At 41.6% G+C, this 17,393-nt stretch overlaps 1 protein-coding gene across 1 annotated transcript in view; it reads right to left on the bottom strand.

The window, feature by feature from the left end:
* LOC113436449 (cadherin-6) overlaps nt 1-17,090 on the bottom strand; it is a 177,811-nt gene extending 160,721 nt beyond the window's left edge. Inside the window, exon 1 of the mRNA XM_026700884.2 lies at nt 16,538-17,090. The gene's annotated coding sequence lies outside the window, so the exon portion shown is untranslated. The remainder of the gene's footprint in view (nt 1-16,537) is intronic.
* Between the last annotated feature and the right edge of the window lie 303 nt (nt 17,091-17,393).

The raw sequence follows: 17,393 nt of genomic DNA, 5'->3' as shown, positions 1-17,393 counted from the left end.
GGACAAAACTCACTTCACACATTTCTCACTTAATGGCATAAATTTTGGGTTCAGTTGTGGTCATAAGTCAAGGACTACCTGTAGTTAATTCGGCTCAAATTAATCTGAATTATTATACTAGCAGATATGTCTGCAGTGAGATTTTTTTTCTTCTTCAGTGCTGTTGGCAGCCAGAACAAAATATGCCAGGCAAGAACGTTGTGCTGAGACATCACAGCAATTCTCTTTGGAAGTTAATTGCAATCAGCTATGATTTGCAAAAGCTCAGCTAGGATTAGAATTGATAAATGGCCAAAAATTACCTTCTCCATTCTCCAAGGCATTCAAGTAGGACAGCCTTGAATGTCAAAATCATTCACGCTCTGAGCTTTTATGTATGGCCAATGTTTTCCTCACTGAATCAGCTACATAAGTAACAAGAACTGGAGAATAAGGGATAAGTGGTTAAAAAAAAAACAACTATGCATGATTATTCTGAAACAATTATTATTCCCCATTGCCCTCAAATCCCCTGGGAAAGTGGGTACCAAGATTCGCGCCAATGCCAGCTACCTTCCTAAACTCTCAGACTAAGACTGTACCACCAAAATCTGACAACAAGCCACTAAATAAAGGTGCCATGTTTTTTCACCAGTTTTCATTTAGAAATTGAATAAAATAGCTATGTTATTATTAGAGCTTTATCCAAGGATGAATGGGGGGAGGGAGGGGGAGGGAGGGAGAGGGGGATGGACAGTCAGACTGATGATAGATTACTTTCAATTTAACTCAAAGTAGCAAACATACCTAACACATAATATTACTGCCTCCTATTTCCCCCCCCACAACCCTATGATGTTAATTGGGCTGATTGGCCCCAAATCACCTAGTCAACTCTTGTCTGTCTGTCTGTCTATCTATCTATCTATCTATCTATCTATCTATCTATCTATCTATCTATCTATCTGTAAAACCACCCAGCTTACATGAAATTGACTCTAGGCTTTCATGCTTAATTCTTGAACTCACTTATTTCTAGGCCAGCACCTTCATCACTACACCTCACTGGCCCTACTGGCTCTCCAGAAGTGTTAAACATCTGATATATTGAAGGCATCTATAAAATGAGAGAAGAAGTGAAAGTCGAACCTTCATTCTACCAGCAGTCATACTAAACATACATACATACATACATACATACATACATACATACATACATATATACATACATACAATTTCAATAAAGTAAAATATAAAAACTAATATATTAAAAATGCAGTCCACAGATACACTGCTGGAAAATCTGAAGGACCAGATTGAGAGCAGACTGTCACAGAGAAAATATATTTATGTGGCTCCTAACAATCATCACTGCATAGATGGCCAAAAATGTTGTTCACCTAAGATGTATAGAATTTCAAAGGCAGAGACAAATGTCACAGTGAGTTCTAGGCTCATTCTTTTATGACTGCATCTTACTGAACTGTGTGCAGATATATGCGTGAATTTATTAAACCTGTAAAAGGAAATAGATATCTTCAATACACACATGCCAATGATGCACAAATTATTTCAGTGGAAGTTGTCCTATGCTTATGGATAAAATACACCACTTCAAATTATAAAGTCAGATCTCATATGAAATCTTGAATTTTACCTCTGTTTAATCTACAACTCTCTTTCATGCTTTCTGTCAGGATTCCGGCACTTAGTTTTGATTTTCAAGCTGCTGCACTGCCCCCCCCCCCACTTCTGTTGGCTAAAAGACCATAGAAATATTTTATGAGTTGACACTTTCATGGGTTACAATATGCCACAAGTTAAATAGGAACATGTTCCTCTTCTACGTTGTTCATTTAATAGTAACAAGAGATGCCAACTGGTTTTAGGAAACTCCAAATTCTTCTTGATCAATTATTATCTTGAAATTGGCTTAGGAACAGACAGACCTTCAAACAAGGGAGTTTGAAATGTTTGAACTATTGAAATATTAATGCTGTTCCTGCTTCCTCAATCAAAGATCACTGCTTGAACATCCAATCCTGGATTGTTAATTATACATATTTGAAATAGCAATTATATGATAATTATATATGGTACATTATTTAATTTAACTATATGTCTCTATGCTGAAAAGAGAAGGGAGAGGAATTTGTTCAGTTCAGGTTTTCATGCACATTTAGCCAAACTGCATTTTGCCGATCCTCATATCATAGTGCAATTGCTCATTTTTCACAATTAAAGAAATTAGTTAATACACAAATTTGCATGTAAGAAAAGTGCATGCAAAGGGACATAAATTTTCATGCAGGCCTTTTAACCAAACTCCCCATATGAAGAAAAAAGACTGAATAAATTTATGATTAGAAATCAGAGAAATTGGTTAAAATTAGTCTTGGGCAGACTGATCCATTGCTTCTAAGAAGCAAACCCCATTTAAATCAATGGGATACTGACCTAAGCATCCCCACAATTCCTCCAACCTCCTCCTCCAGCTACAGGCCTCTTGATTTGTGCTGCCATAACATGGCTTCAAATACCAGCCAAACTGTTATGAAAACTCTAGTCCCGTGATGGCAAACACAAGTGGCATGCAGAGCCATTGGTGCTGGCACGCAAGCTGAAGACAAACTTACCTCACTGCGCATGCCCGCACCTCACAGCTGATGTTTTTTGGTTGGTTTGAGGCCTTTTTCAGCCTCCCAGAGTCTTGGAAAAAGCTTCTCAGGCCGAATTATAGGCCCATTTTGTCACTTCCAGTATTACAGGAAGTGACAAAACAGGCCTATAATTCGGCCTGAAAAGCCTCTGGGAGGCTGATAAAGGCCTCAAACCAGCCAAAAAATCAGCTGTGTGGCGCAGTGCAGGTAAGGGAGCAGGAGTAGGGATTGCACGCACATGCGAAGGGGTCGTGGTGAGGGGGGGCACACATTGCATTCTGGGTGCTGGCACGCAAGTATGGGCATGTTGGCATGCTCACAATTTTTGGCACGGGAGCCCAAAAAGGTTAGCCACCACTACTCTAGTCCTTTTGCTGCAATCTTTAGAAGATACAATTTTCAGCAGACCAGAGGTAGAACAGCTCTTGATAACTGTGCAATCCTGTACTTGCTTCAGAAGCAGAAAGAAAGCACCTGCTCTATTTTGAATGTTAAAAAGAGCTAACCATACATGCATCTGGTTACATCCTTAAGTTCTAGGAATGCAGAAACATGCAGGCTAGAATCAAGATAAAAGTTTGGGGATAAAATGAATGATCACTACATAAACTTTCATGGATCATAGGCCACTGTATCGGATACAACAGGGGTATCAAACCCAATTTCATTCAGGACCACATCAGGGTTGTGTTTGACCTTGGGGGGGCCAGGTGGGCATGGCCAGGATGGGCATGGCCAACTCGACATCACTTGTGTCAGGGGCATCTGTGGTGACCTGAGCGCTCTGCCAGCAAAAACTGACTCCTGGCCTCCGTTTTTGGCTGCAACAGCCTCCTGCAACCCTCTGCCAGAGAAAATGGGGCTCAGGAGGGCCGCAAACAGCTCTCTGGAGGTCTGTTTTCACTGGCAAAGGCACTGTGGCCCAGTCCTTCACTGTTTCCAGGGCAGCTCGTAGGCCAGATATAAGCACCCCGGGGACCAGCCCTGGCCCCGGGGCCTTGAGTTTGACATCCCTGCGATACAACATGCTCTTAATCAGTCCTAAAACCTTTCTCAATTTTTTCTAGTGACCCAGCCACTACAGTACTAAAATCTGGAGAACATCAATCCTTTCCAATAGGCAAATATAAAAAAAAAATGGCAAAGGAATGCTTTACTTGCGTTTGGTATGGAAAAGATGGACTGAGGATGTGCATTTATAGCTAGCATGGGTTGTAATCTATTTTTTTTTTCACAAGAGTTGGCCTTGGACTCATTGATTAACAGCTTTCAGCACAGTCTTATAATATCATGTGTTCCTTAGAGGTATTACTACTACTACTATTACTACTACTACTACTACTACTAAATTTAGGTGCTACCTGACTCCAAAATGTCTCTGAGTTTGTTCATGGTTACCCCCAGATAATATTTTTTTCATGAAGATTAAAGATGTCATTAAGCAACCACTTACAACATATTGCATTTTCAGTATCTGCCTGCATTAACAGAAGAACAAGAGAATCTTGCTAAACTTAAATCCTGTTTGCAGGCAATGAACACATAGGAGTTGACCCACCACTGCTCTTTCCTACTACAAGCACTAAAACTTTAATCCTATATGCATCTCCTGAAAAGCAGCAACTCCACTAAAGATTAATAGTGTTTACCTGGAAGTAAATAATATTAAATTTTACTTAGCACTGCAACCCTCCAAATATTTAACCTGAAGGATGGTTGACTGATCATAATTCTCAGTAACCGTACTTAGCATGGGACTAATTGTTGGCATTTTGCCTACAGCATAATCTCATGCACATCTAGGAGAAGCCCCAGTGAGCTTAAAGGGAGTTGCTCCTAACAAAATGTGCACCTTAGGTTGAAGCCTGAGTTTGTGGCCAGGAGATATAAACATTGGGGTTTGCCTTTGGCCATTCTCTTTTTTCAATTGTAACGAATATTTCCATAGTTTTAGCAAGCATATACAGATACGAAGGACAGCAAACATAAAAATACCTAACAACTACAGGTACATTTCTTTCTTTCTTTTAAGTTTCATTCATTTTGTTTTCATTTGTGATACTCCTGGTTTTGTTTTGCTTTTGTTTTTTTGGCTCAGGCTAACAGGTTTGAAAGCAGCAGTGAGACTACAACTTCCAGCTGCCTGAACTTTACCTACAGCTGAATCCCACCGAGTTCAATATATTTTATTTCCTAATAAGTATACTTAGAAATGCAAACTCAGTGGGGTTTACTTCCCAAGTAACCTGTTTTGGATGAAGCTGTCAGCTGCCTTTTTCCTCTGCTCAAAAAAAAAAAAAAAGCAGTGGAGAAATAGATGTCTGAGATCTTTTGAAGAGCCTACCAAGAACAGAATCTCTCACCACTTTGGAGGTTCAGTGCATGGGGATCATCTCAGAATGCCAGCTTCCATCATCTTATCAACTTACAACACAGAATTTACACCATTATTAACTTTACTTTTAAAAACCATTAGATTTCCGATATGTGATTGGAATTGCCAAGTGCAGGCCCCATGTCATTTGTGGGTGTGTTTATGTGTTTCCAGTCCAATGCTACCCTTTGTGACATACCATTTTCTGGTTTTATACTTCCCATCAAATTAGAATGCAGTTGAGTAAGGAGTACCTGATCCTTTGGAGACTATGAGTAGAAAATTAAGACAGTATAGTAGTAGTTGACAAGTTAAGCCTATGGAAATGGCTTTTTCATAAATGGGGGAAGTGGCTTTGCTCTGAGGCCAGGTTTAATGACCTGTTGATCTGCCACAGTCTTCCCTAGCATACCCCATTCTGTTCCTCAAGGTTCCTCAGTCCTCATTAGCAGATCTTAGGAGCCTGGAGATCTTTAGAGCGAGAAAATGAGGATTCTCCGAATGGTAGAAGTGGAATTGTTTGTTGCTAAGGCAAAGCCATAATGCATACAACCCATTCAAGTTATAACAGAAAAAGCCCACCTCTTGACTTATCATTCCTCTAGTAATCTACAGTTTCCCTCTATTGAACTGAGCCTTTCTCTAACCTATTCCTGATTTGACACCACAGTTAGTCAAAACAAATGGAAATGCAGAACAGATTCAATACCCATTTTCTTGCATGCCATTGTAAACTTGTAAGGAGATAAAGGAATCACTTTAGCAGGGAGCAATTCAAAGATGCTAAACAAGCACCAGTAGTGCATTCAGAACAGTTCTTGTCACCCATTCTCTCCTTGTGTCTTTGTGTGTGTGTGTGTGTGTGTGTGTGTGTGTGTGTGTGTGTGTGTATCCGTGCTTGCATATCATGTGCACATACAGTGTAAGACAGCATTTGGAAGATCTAGGATGCATATTTTACATTTAAAATAAAATCCAGTGTTACATTTTGACTATAATATTCATTCTGGCATGGCAGCCTAATTAATCCATAAATGCCTCCCCATATTGCCAAAGGCAAGGGCATCGTTAAATGGATTGGTTTGAAACATAACAAGGTTGGCAAGGATCTGAGCTTGAACAGATGGAAGATATATAGCCAATGAGCGTACGGTATTTGGGATAGGGAACTGTGTCTTGTCACGGTGATTTATTGTGATGATTGGTCACACAATCAGCCAGATGTTTAGACTGGATTTGATATTTTTTTATCTACCTATCAAGTCCTTCCCAAGGACCTGGGATAGGCAGATGTTGTTTGTTGATGTTGTAAGTATTGTCGCAGGATGTAAATTGTTCCAAGTGAAGCTGCCTTTCGCATTTGACTGATGGCGATTTTGTCCATGCCAATGCTTTGGTGCTCCAGATGTTTTGGGATCAAGTTGTGCTTTAGATGTTTTGGAATTGCAGCCATGACAACTATTACCATTGGTAGTATTTTTGCTTTCTTTTGCCACAGTCATTTGCAAGTCTTTGTATGTTGTGATTTTTTTCCAGTTCTTTCTTTTCTCTTCTGCTGCCTCCAGGTACTATTATGGATGTAAACTGTTCAGAGTAAAGCTACCTTTTGCAATTCATTGATGATGATTTTGTTATCATTATTACTTTATTTTAAATAACCTCCCAGGTAAAGATATTAACAGAGGGAGCAACAATAACTGTGTGTTTCATTTCCAATAAAGGTGCACAGAGAAGAGAAGTTTGCAAAATTGAATTAAGATTAGATTATGGCATTGGCTAAAAGATTACCTAGCTCTATGATGGATTTTTCTTACTGATGAGAATGATTTTTTTCTCATAAACTTGAGCATTTTCCTAGTGGTCTGGACTGAAATCAAGTAAAAGAAAGTGTGTAAGAACAGGAATGAAAAACATCTGGGCTCTCAAAACTCTCATTTATGTCCAGGGTTTCAAACATGCTTAGAAATGTCACTCTGTGTCACTGTGTGTAGGATGGATAGAAATTCAGAATGGGCTTTTAGGATGTGTGTGTGTGTGTGTGTGTGTGTTATTTTTCTCAGTTTGTAATTAGCGAGAAAATGAAAAGGGGAATAACCAGTAGGGCTAATAATACTCAGAACTGTTGCTGAGCCTCTATCAACAGAGCTGAAACTTTAAAGAATTTGACTTTTGGAGTTTGACGGTTTTCAGTTTTCATTGCAACTCTGCAAATCCACACCCGATCTATGGAACAAAAGGTATTATATGTTTACCCTGGATCCCTATGATTTTAATAGAAGATAATATATTTTCTAACTCAAGGTTGATCTGTGTAGTCACGAGTACCCTCTGAACTTTCTTGTTTGTAACATCATCAGTGCTAGCGAGTGTGAGGTTTGATCTCTGTTTAGACTCTTCTTTATGAGTCTATTGTGCCAATGGGGAACTCTGATAGGAAAAAAAACTGTTTCCAGCCAACTTGTCAATAGAAGAAATCAGAAGAAAAATTAGTGTAATGACACACTGAAAACTGAGAATCTTCCTTCATTTGTAATTTTCAGTGGCATCTGTAAAACCTTGAAGTTCAAAATTGAACTCCTGTTTATATGACCACTTTCCCCATCTCTTCTTCAGCATATTATTTAAAAGATATCATATGTGCTCCATAAGCACCTTCGAGCCACAGCATCTAAACTGTACTGTCATCTCTTACACACTTTGGGAGATGGGTTTATCTACAATTGCACCAAACCTAGCAGAACACAAAGAAACTCAGATCAGCATATCATCTTCCTTGCAAGAAAGGTATAGAAGGTATAGATATAGAAAAACTACATTGTGCTAAGTACAATAGGTCAGATTAACTTTGGGGGGCTTCTGGTTTAATTAAACACATGCACACAAAATCTTTACACTGATTCCATTCATATATGGGTGGGGGGAGAGGTGGACAGGCATCTTGGAAGCAAGACAAAGAATGGGTAAATGGTTAAGCTCTACAGACAGATTGAAGGATGCAAGGATAGCACTGACTTCAAGCAGTGATTAATTCTTTCTTGGTGAAAAGGATAATTCTGCCAGATCTTAGTGAGATTGTGGTTCACTCACTTCTCGAGGACCATCGCTTGACCCAACAAGTCTGTCCAGTTTCTGTCCAGTTTCCAATCTTCTCTTTTTAAGGAAGGTTATAGAGAAAGTGGTTGTTGGGCTATAGCTTCAAAGGACTCTAATGGAATAGATTAACTGGACTCATTTCAGTCAGGATTCAGGCCAAGATATGGAGTGGAAATGCCATTGGAGGACTCTGCTGGGAGCGGGGTTGGATTATTCTTCTTGACATCTCAGCAGCTTTCAATACCATCAATTATGGTAGTCTTCTGGACTGGCATTGGGAGTTATGGGTGAGTAGCACTGTGCTACTGGTTTGGCCTGGTTCAGCCGAACCAGTTCGCTCCGACGATCAGCTTCTGGACCCTCCCACATGCCCTGGCTCTATACTGACTTTATTTCCTGGTTTTGAAGCTCAACTGCTTTGCGCGGCACAGAGGATTGCCGTGCGTCAGCTGTTAAAGACACAAGGAGAGTGCAGGATTGCAGGAGAAGGTCAGTATCAAACTCTTCGCATACACACGCGAAGCGCACCCATCAAGCCAGGCCCACAGAACCGGTGGTTAAAAAAAAGTTGAAACCCACCACTGACTGTGTTGTGTTGATTCTCCTTTTCCTCTGGACTGGTTCCAGTCAATCTTGAAAGAGTAGGGAGCACCAGTCCACAGCTTGGTTCTTTCCTCTCTCATGTTCATATACATGAGGCCACTAGGTAAGCTCATCTGACAGTTTGGGTGTGGTGTTACCAGTATGCCAATGATATAGTCAACTTTATAGTTGAGTATCCACCCCAGCTCACCTGAATGATGCTGTGGCCATTCTGTTTCACTGTCTGGAGCAGTGTGTGCTTACATGGGGCACAACAGACTTCAGAAAAAAAAAAACAAGATTGAGTTGTTTCATGTGTTTGGACTTTATGGTGTTGGTAACCTTTCATCATTGGCCTTAAATAAGGTGGCACTGGTGCAAAATTTGGGAGTCCTCCTGAATTCAGAGGTGTCCTTCTCCAAAAGCAAGTGGCAGTTGTGGCTAGGCTGGCCCTTGCACACCTTCCTGCCCTTTAAGGGCATTCCCTCTGCCCTCAACCTACATCATGGCAAGAAAAAAAAAGGGCAGGGAAAAAGATGGAGGGACAAGCAGGAGACAGCAAGAGAGGAATTGGCAGAAAGTTTACACATGAACAACAGACGAAGGAAAGAAAGCACAGACTTTATGGAAGGAATATCAGAGGGGACTGAGACAGTGTTGGTTGGAAAGCCGGAAATTTCATCATGAGGAGAAACAGAGATCTAGCTAAGATTCTAGGACAGAGAGAAAGGGAGAATGAAGAATTGTCACCATAAATAATCAGCTAGAGGAGTGACTATGCAGTCACTGAATCCATTTTGGATGGTTGCAAAGCAGAATTACTTGATTGTCTTATGTTCATTCAACAACTTCGCATATTGCTGAGTTCCTAATACCAGTTTGGATCTCATACCATTTTCAATGACATTTGTAAAAGATGTGTGGTGCTTACAATGGGATGTTCTTCTCTTATTAAATGCCACCCTTAAAGCTCTCCCCCAGCCCACCCTAGGAACAGTATAGCAGCAGTGATAGTTGATGGGAACCCATTCTGGAGGACTGCTTGGCTGATCTCTGGGTGGAATCAGCTCTTACATATGCCACACTATACAGAGAGGAAAGAGTGCTACTATCGTGTTCATTCAAAAGAAAGCTCTGGGGAGACAGATGTGGGGTGGAGGCCAAACTGTCACACAGTGTACACAGCCTGTTTAATAGGAATTATCACCCCTCCAGGTGCACCCGAGATACAACAGAAAGAAAACGTAGGAAATGTAACATATACAAGGGGCCAAAGAACCCTTCAGTAAAATGTGTTAAATACGGTGTATTAAATATGATGCATTAAATGCATATGTCTATTCATTACACCCTGTTTTAAACTGCCAGCCAATATTACAGTGGGACAGGGCTTTGGAAATCCTGTTTCTTAAAGGTCAAGACACCAAAAGTAGTCAACTCTACAGAGCTTTTCCTTGTTCTTTGGTGAGTCAGATGTGGATTTTTGATTTTAGAATGGTGGGTTTTTGGCAATAAGTTGCCACAATGGGAATGGGAAAAGTCAAAATAGTACTGACATAAACAAATTCAAAACCTTCTGACATTTTGGCTCTGCTTTGTTCTCTTGCCAAGTCTGTGTCGTTTCTATAGACTATTCACATCTCAGATTGATGTGTGCTATGAAGCTGAGTCTGAATGTACCCAGTTGTTAAAATGAAATCATCAATTCTGTATCACTCTGCCTTTTTGGGCAAAAGTATAAGCACCATCCAATCAACATTAATTACTTTTAATGAGGTGATTTTATTCAGAGAGACTTAGTTCTGGTTCTTAAGCATCCCATTGAAATTCACTGGACAGAAAACAAACATCTTGGTGTTAGCTGTTTGAATCAGAATACATCTGAATAGGAATATTTCTTATGGCATCAAAGAACAATAATAACTAAATCTTCCATTTCCAAACAAAAATCTGCTGTATTTATGTATTTATTTACTTGAGAATTAGGATGATTCTTCTAATAAACATTGCACTTTATTGATGTTTAATATATTCCTTCAAATATTTGTGACAGCTACACAGCATTTTTCCTTCAAAGGAAACAAAAAACAGGACCAGGGAATTATAGATCAATCAGCCTGATATCAATACCTGGGAAGATCTTGGAAAAGAAAATCAAGCAACAAATCTGGGAACAAGCAAACAAAGTTATAACCAGCAGGCAACATGGATTAGTCAAAAACAGATCATGCAAAACAAATCTTATTTCATTCTTTGAAATAGTGACTAAATTAATAGATCAGTGAAATGCTGTGGACATCGTATGCATAGATTTCAGTAAAGCATTTGATAATCATCCACCGATAGATAAAACAAATCCTTTGCACATTGCCTGATACTGCCATAACATCATCCCATAACAGAGTTCTAAGTGCCTGAAATGCCCCAGAGCATCTATTGCTAGATCATATGCATGGAACTTAAATATTCATGCTTTCATGAATTAGGATTTTATGGTCTCTGGGACAAACATAGGACCAACTGATATGTTATTGGATCAATGCATAGAAAACAGAACACCTTGTGACAGGTGAAAAACAGACACTTAATTTGGAAATGTTCCTAGAAAATATAAATATATATTGTATACATACTATGTGTGTGTGTGTGTTTTTGTTTGTTGCATCTATCTATCTATCTATCTATCTATCTATCTATCTATCTATCTATATATTATATTATATATATATATATGTGTGTGTGTGTGTGTGTGTGTGTATGAGAAATATCTTTAACTGTTATGTTAAGGATCTGTTGGATGCTAAGAAATTGTAGGGTTTTGAATTGAGGTGGCTTCCGGGGTCTTATTTTAAGGACATCTAGCGGGTTTCTGGTCCAAAAACCCATATTTGACCCTTAAATAGTACATCAGAGTCCACCTTTCAAAACGCGGGTGGAGCTGAAATAAAAAGGATGTAGGTCAGGACAAACACATCAAAATATCAAATTAATTTTGCATAATATGATTCATTTCCATACATGAATATCTCTCATATTTCAATTCACATGTTATTTTCTGATATTGGCTTCCAAGTAGTATCGAAATATTAAGTCAATATCTTTTTTTTCCAGAAGCACAAAAAATAGCACCATGACAAAATGCAGATGAATTTTACCTTCCACCAACATTCAATTGCAAACATTCATAACTTTGACTTCCTTCTATACTCATTTAAATAAAGACATCTAAATGGGCCAATGTCAACAGTTACAATAAAATGGAACTTGCTGACCTATAAGCATAAACATGACATTCCAGAACTCAATGGCATGTCCATATACTGAAGCTTCTTATTGTTTGAAAGGTACATTATGATAAATAATTTAATCAAGGTCAGATAAGGAATCTTTGTCAAGAGCAAATGATCAAGACTGAGAACCTAGCTCAAAATTAGCAGTCCAGTATAACACCTTGATGAAAATGTTACCATTACATTTTTTTAAAAAAATATTTGCCATGGATAGATTTTTCTCCACACATCACATTTGATTTATGACTTGGATTCTTGCCTGTAAAATTCAGAATTCAGAGGAAAAAGTATTGATATGTTCTTGCACCATTTTTTTAGGCAAGGTAGATCTACAGGTGCCAAAATCAGAACTAATTTTGGAGGGAAAGAAAAACACACACTGTTGTCTACCTTCATGGGCCATCCCTACTCCAGTCAGAGAAAGGTTTCAAAACTGAAGCCAATAAGGACAGAAAATCTGATCCTATCAAATTCCAATAGTTAAAATCCTTTCCAATTTGAAAGCCATAAAGTGCAAGTTGATTTACACACCAAGTCAACAGGAGAACTGATTAACTAGCCCACAGGATTACTCATTCAGGTGTTTGTATGTAAAACTACAGATATGTTCTCCAAGGGAACATTAGCAGTAGATTCCTAGTCACATCAACAGTGCATCCTTCTCCAATGTTATTTAAAAAAAAAACTACACAGAAGACTACATTGATGGTATCCAACAGTAACCACAAAAGGCAATACAAAGGAACTCTCCTTTGCTTTTCCATTATTTTACAGGTCAAGGAAAACATTTGTTCAAAGTGCAAATCTAAATGAAATGACTTAAGTGAAGTCACAAATACATACATTTACGAAGTGCTCTAATGCATGCTTTGAGACCATAGTCAAGAAAGCTGAGCTACAAGCCATTAGGTATGTTCCCTGCCTTGAGTTTCTTATAAAGTAATAAAAATGGGATAACACTAAACACAGAAAATAAAGAAAATCCATGCCAATCAATGAATAAACATAAATGCACACCGATAAATAAATAAATATATTAGCAGAACCTGACTCTACTAATCTTTAGTGCCAATGTTGTTAATTCCTCACATCAGAATTATTGCAATGTGGCAGGTTAATGCTTATGCCGATGCATGATCATAAATCATGATTTAAAGCTTGGTTTTGCAGTCAGGTTAATGCCGTGACCAATGGATTAATTTCAGTTTTGCTAGCTGCTTCACATTCCGTAAACTTCTGTAACAAAGTTGCTATTTAAATAAGCTTTAATACTAGAACATGGCATTGAAATATACCTATGCTGGTTTATCTCTGCACCACCACCCCAACACCTCCCCCCCCTCTCTCTCTCTCTCTCCCTCTCTCTCTCTCTCACACACACACACACACACAAAAGAAACAATGAAATAAAATGTGCTCATAACTTGCAGCATCACAGTTAACTCGGGAGGGACCTCCCCTTAAATTTCCATCCCAAAATATGAACAGGCAGGTTGTGAGGAAGGAAAAATCTTCCAAGAAAGCAAATATTTTGAGGAAACTTTTGTTCAAACTTTAGTACATGTTTTGAATACTCGGTGACCAAGGTTCCATGCATGCGCACAGAGTGCTGGAATATATCTTCAGTCAGTTCCACATATTGGTTTTGGCGCCACAGCTTTTAATGCTCTGACCTTTCTCTCCAGAGGGTTAAAGCATATTCAAATGGCAGGCGGTTTGGCTCTCACTGCACACATCGAGAGAAACGTCATTTAAATGGTAAGGAGTGATTATTTTTTTATTAGTGTTGTTCTTTTTTTAATCAGCGTAATCCTTAATAGGCTAGCCTTGAGATACATGATTCACAAGTGTAAAAAACTCTTCGCAGGAACTGGGACTTGAATCCCTAAAAGGGCACACACTTCCAAGGCCCTCAAATGGCCGCAGAGGATAACTGCAAAGGAGCTAGCTCCAATCTGAAATAACACTGACTTGCTTTTAGGACCTCTCTCCTCTGCTTTTGGTATCCGAACAACCAGGGACTCACTTGGGTTGCAAAACTGAGAGAGCAGAACAGCCAGGATGCAATTCCAATGCTAGGAAACAGACAAAGGCTTGGGATACACAATCAATGGGAAGCGATGGGGAAGACCTGCCACTCTGTATTAGCGCATTCAATCTACTTCGGGGGATATTGAATTACTTCCTCTCACGTGGGGCGGGGGGGGCAACTGGGACAAAAGATCTGTGTTTGCACCTCAGCGCAGTGCAAGGTTCATCTGCAGATTTCCCCCCATCCTGCTTCCCAAGGAAAAAAGGAGGCAAGGCATGGGGGTGGGGTGGGAGGATGCTGACGTTGTCAATCATGCTCATCATGTCAAGAGGAGAGAGGGAGCTCTCAATCAATTTGCTAGAAGCGTTTAAAGTTCAAGGCAAAGATTTATTGCGGAACCGTTGCAACCACCAAAGAAAGCTTCTGCCCAGAGCAAGAATGGAAGGATTTTTAAAAAAATCTGGTAAGGTACTTCCACTGTAGTCACTCTCTTAAAAAAGCAAGGTGGGGAAATATTTGCATGTGCGTCTATCGAAGGCAAAGATCTTCCATGTAATCCCACATCTAGCATCATTTTTTTTTTAAAAAAAATGTAAATTTCCACACCTCTCTCCACACAACACTAAGCATATAATGTTACACAGAACTTTTAACAAGCAACCAGCAAGGTCCATGCTGGAATGTTTCATCTTACAGAGTCACTTGCTGGTTCCACCATCAATGCAGGATCCATCAAACTATTGTTCTTGAGTAACCGACTACCGATATTCGATGGAGAAGTGCATTGATCTTGTTTGCTCTTCAGACATGCAGATTGGTGCACGTCTCTTAGATTAAACCAGAGGCCTCCGACCTTGGCAACTTTAAGCCTGGAGGACTTCAACTCCGAGAATTTCCCAGCCAAGTTGCCAAGGTTGGAGACCCCTGTCTTTAGGGGTCTAAGGTCCGAAGCTGCTATCTCCCTCTCCCAAGTGAAGTCAGAAAAAACTTTTAAGTATTGGGGCCATAAAGAAACATCCCCTTGACCTCTCCGGTGAGGAGGAGGAACTAGCAGATACGCGCTTTGATCCCTTTCTGGTTAAAGGCAGGAGATGCCTTGCTGAGCCGAGCGTAATCTTAGCCATTACACTTCGCGATCCTTGAATGTCATCGGGAGTTACCGTGTCTACGGCTCTCCAACCGCAACTTACAAAGCGCTGCATTTAACTCGCCATAAAATATGGATTTTATTGCAGCGCTGTCAAGAACTCATTCAACAACCGCTGACCTCGGGGCCGTTTACCTATCCCGCAGTTCCTCCAGCCTTTGAATTAATACACACACACACACACACACACACACACACACACACACACACACACACACACACACACACACGCGCCTCCGCCGCGTTTCAATAGCTAGACTTTTGTCTCACCCTGAATTTTTTTGTAGAATCACTTAATGCCGATCTATATACATCTTGACACCATCTCATCTCCTCCCTTCTCACACACGCACCCTTCGTTTAACCGGTAAAGGGTTTCATAGTTTAGCAGCTTTCTCCAGCCATCCCTTCTTCTCTCGGCTCTTCCTAACAGAAAGCCCTCCTTCCCATCGCGCGTCCCTTCTAAATCAGCATCTTACCACCGGCTCTCCTTCTTCTTCTTCTTCTCTCTCTCTCTCTCTCTGCCTCAGAAGAAGAGCAAAATCAGATCTCCGGAGAAGTTTTCTTTTCGTGTGTGTGTGTGTGTGTGTGTGTGTGTGTGAATACAAACCAGCAAGAGAGGGCTTTGTGAGCTTCCCGGGATCTGGCAGGCTTCGCAAACAGCAGCCCCGTAACATATCCGATTCCCTCTACTTAACGCGGCGCAGGCACCTACTCTACTCCTCTTCACGAGCCCATTCATTTCGCGCATCCAATTGCCACCCTATCCGTGCGCCAAGCGGACACGCCGCCTTCCCTCCCCCCAAACCCCCCAGCCTTCCAGAGCGCTGCGCTGCGTTGCCCTGCCCATGTGCGAGCCCGGGCGCCTCGTCTGCCCCCCCACCCTCCCGACTAACGGACCTGCCAACTTTTGCAAACAACAAGGAAGGCTGAGCCTTGACTGCAGTCCAAACAAAAAAAAAAGAGAGAAGAGAATAAAAGAAAAGAAAAGAAAAGAGAAGGAGGGAGAAAAAGAGGGGGAGAGAGAGAGGGAGGGAGAGGGAGGGGAGGGAGAAAGGGAGGGAGAGACGGAAGGAGAGAAAGAGTGGGAGAGGGGAGGAGGGGGAGAGAGAGAGAGGGGAGGAGGGAGGGGAGAAGGAGAGAGAGGGAGAGAAAGGAGGAGGGAGGGAGAGAGGGGGAGGGAGAAAGGGAGGGAGAGAGAGAAAGAGTGAGAGAGGGGAGGAGAGGGAGAGAGAGAGAAAGAGAGGGAGGGAGGGAGGGAGAGAGAAGTAAAGCAAAAGAAGCCCAAAGGCCTTGCCAAAGGAAGAAGAGCTGCTTTGCCGGCAGGTTCCCGCGGACTGAGGATGGGGGGCTTTCCCGAGCTCAGCGCCTCAGCCTTACCGTGGGGAAGGGAAGGCGAAGGATGCTTTCGCCGCTCCGTTTTACAAAGCCGGGCAGGAAACGCGGCCGGCGTCGGTGGCAACGGCGCCGCTTCTCCACCTGCCTCTCGCCGCCTCCTCTGCCGGTGCGGCGGCTGCCGGTGAGACTTCTTCCTTGGACTGGAGTTGCTCTTCCGTCTCTTGCTCGCCCAGCATCCCTTTACAACTCTGCCTTTGGTGGGGGTGGGTGGTGGTGGAAGGGAAAGCCAAGGCAAGAGGGCTCTCGCGGGTCGATGCAATTCCCCTCACTCAGCCCTCGCCGGGATCGGAAAGGGAGAAGAGTACGAGGAAGAAGAAGAAAAGGAGGAGGAGGAGGAGGAAGAAGAGGTGGAAGGAAGAAGAAGAAAAGGGGCTCCTCGATCCCCCGCCCGCTCCTTCTGAGACGCCCAGCCACTGGACCGCTCCCGTTGCTGCTGCTCTCTCTGCCGCGCCGCTCAGCAAACTGCAGCCTCTGAGAGGAAGGTTAAAGGCTGGGGAAAAGAGAAAGCGCCTCTTCCAAGCACCCAGCGATTTGCAAGTGAATGAGATGGGAGGGACGAGGGGGAGGGCTTTGTGGAAGGCACCCCCCCCTCACCCGGCTTGTCTGAATGGGTGACAAAGACTGGCTTTCTTGTGGGGGGGGGGGAGAGAGAATCGCTCCAGCAAGACCTCATCCCGGCCAACAGCCATCAACTAAAGTGTCTTCAGGCATTTTGTGTGTTCCTTGCATATGCCTTGAAGAGGTAGATTTATCTCCTCCACCCTGGCTCTCTCTCTTGTTACTACATAGCCCTGGGTTAAATGTTGGTGTGGGGTGGGGGGTTTCCGGTTCAATGTGT

The sequence above is a fragment of the Pseudonaja textilis genome, chromosome 3 (genome assembly GCF_049901715.1).
Source record: "Pseudonaja textilis isolate UNSWEBS1 chromosome 3, rPseTex1.2, whole genome shotgun sequence".
In the NCBI taxonomy this organism is placed as follows: Eukaryota; Metazoa; Chordata; class Lepidosauria; order Squamata; family Elapidae; genus Pseudonaja; species Pseudonaja textilis.
This window is presented reverse-complemented; position numbering and strand designations above follow the sequence as displayed.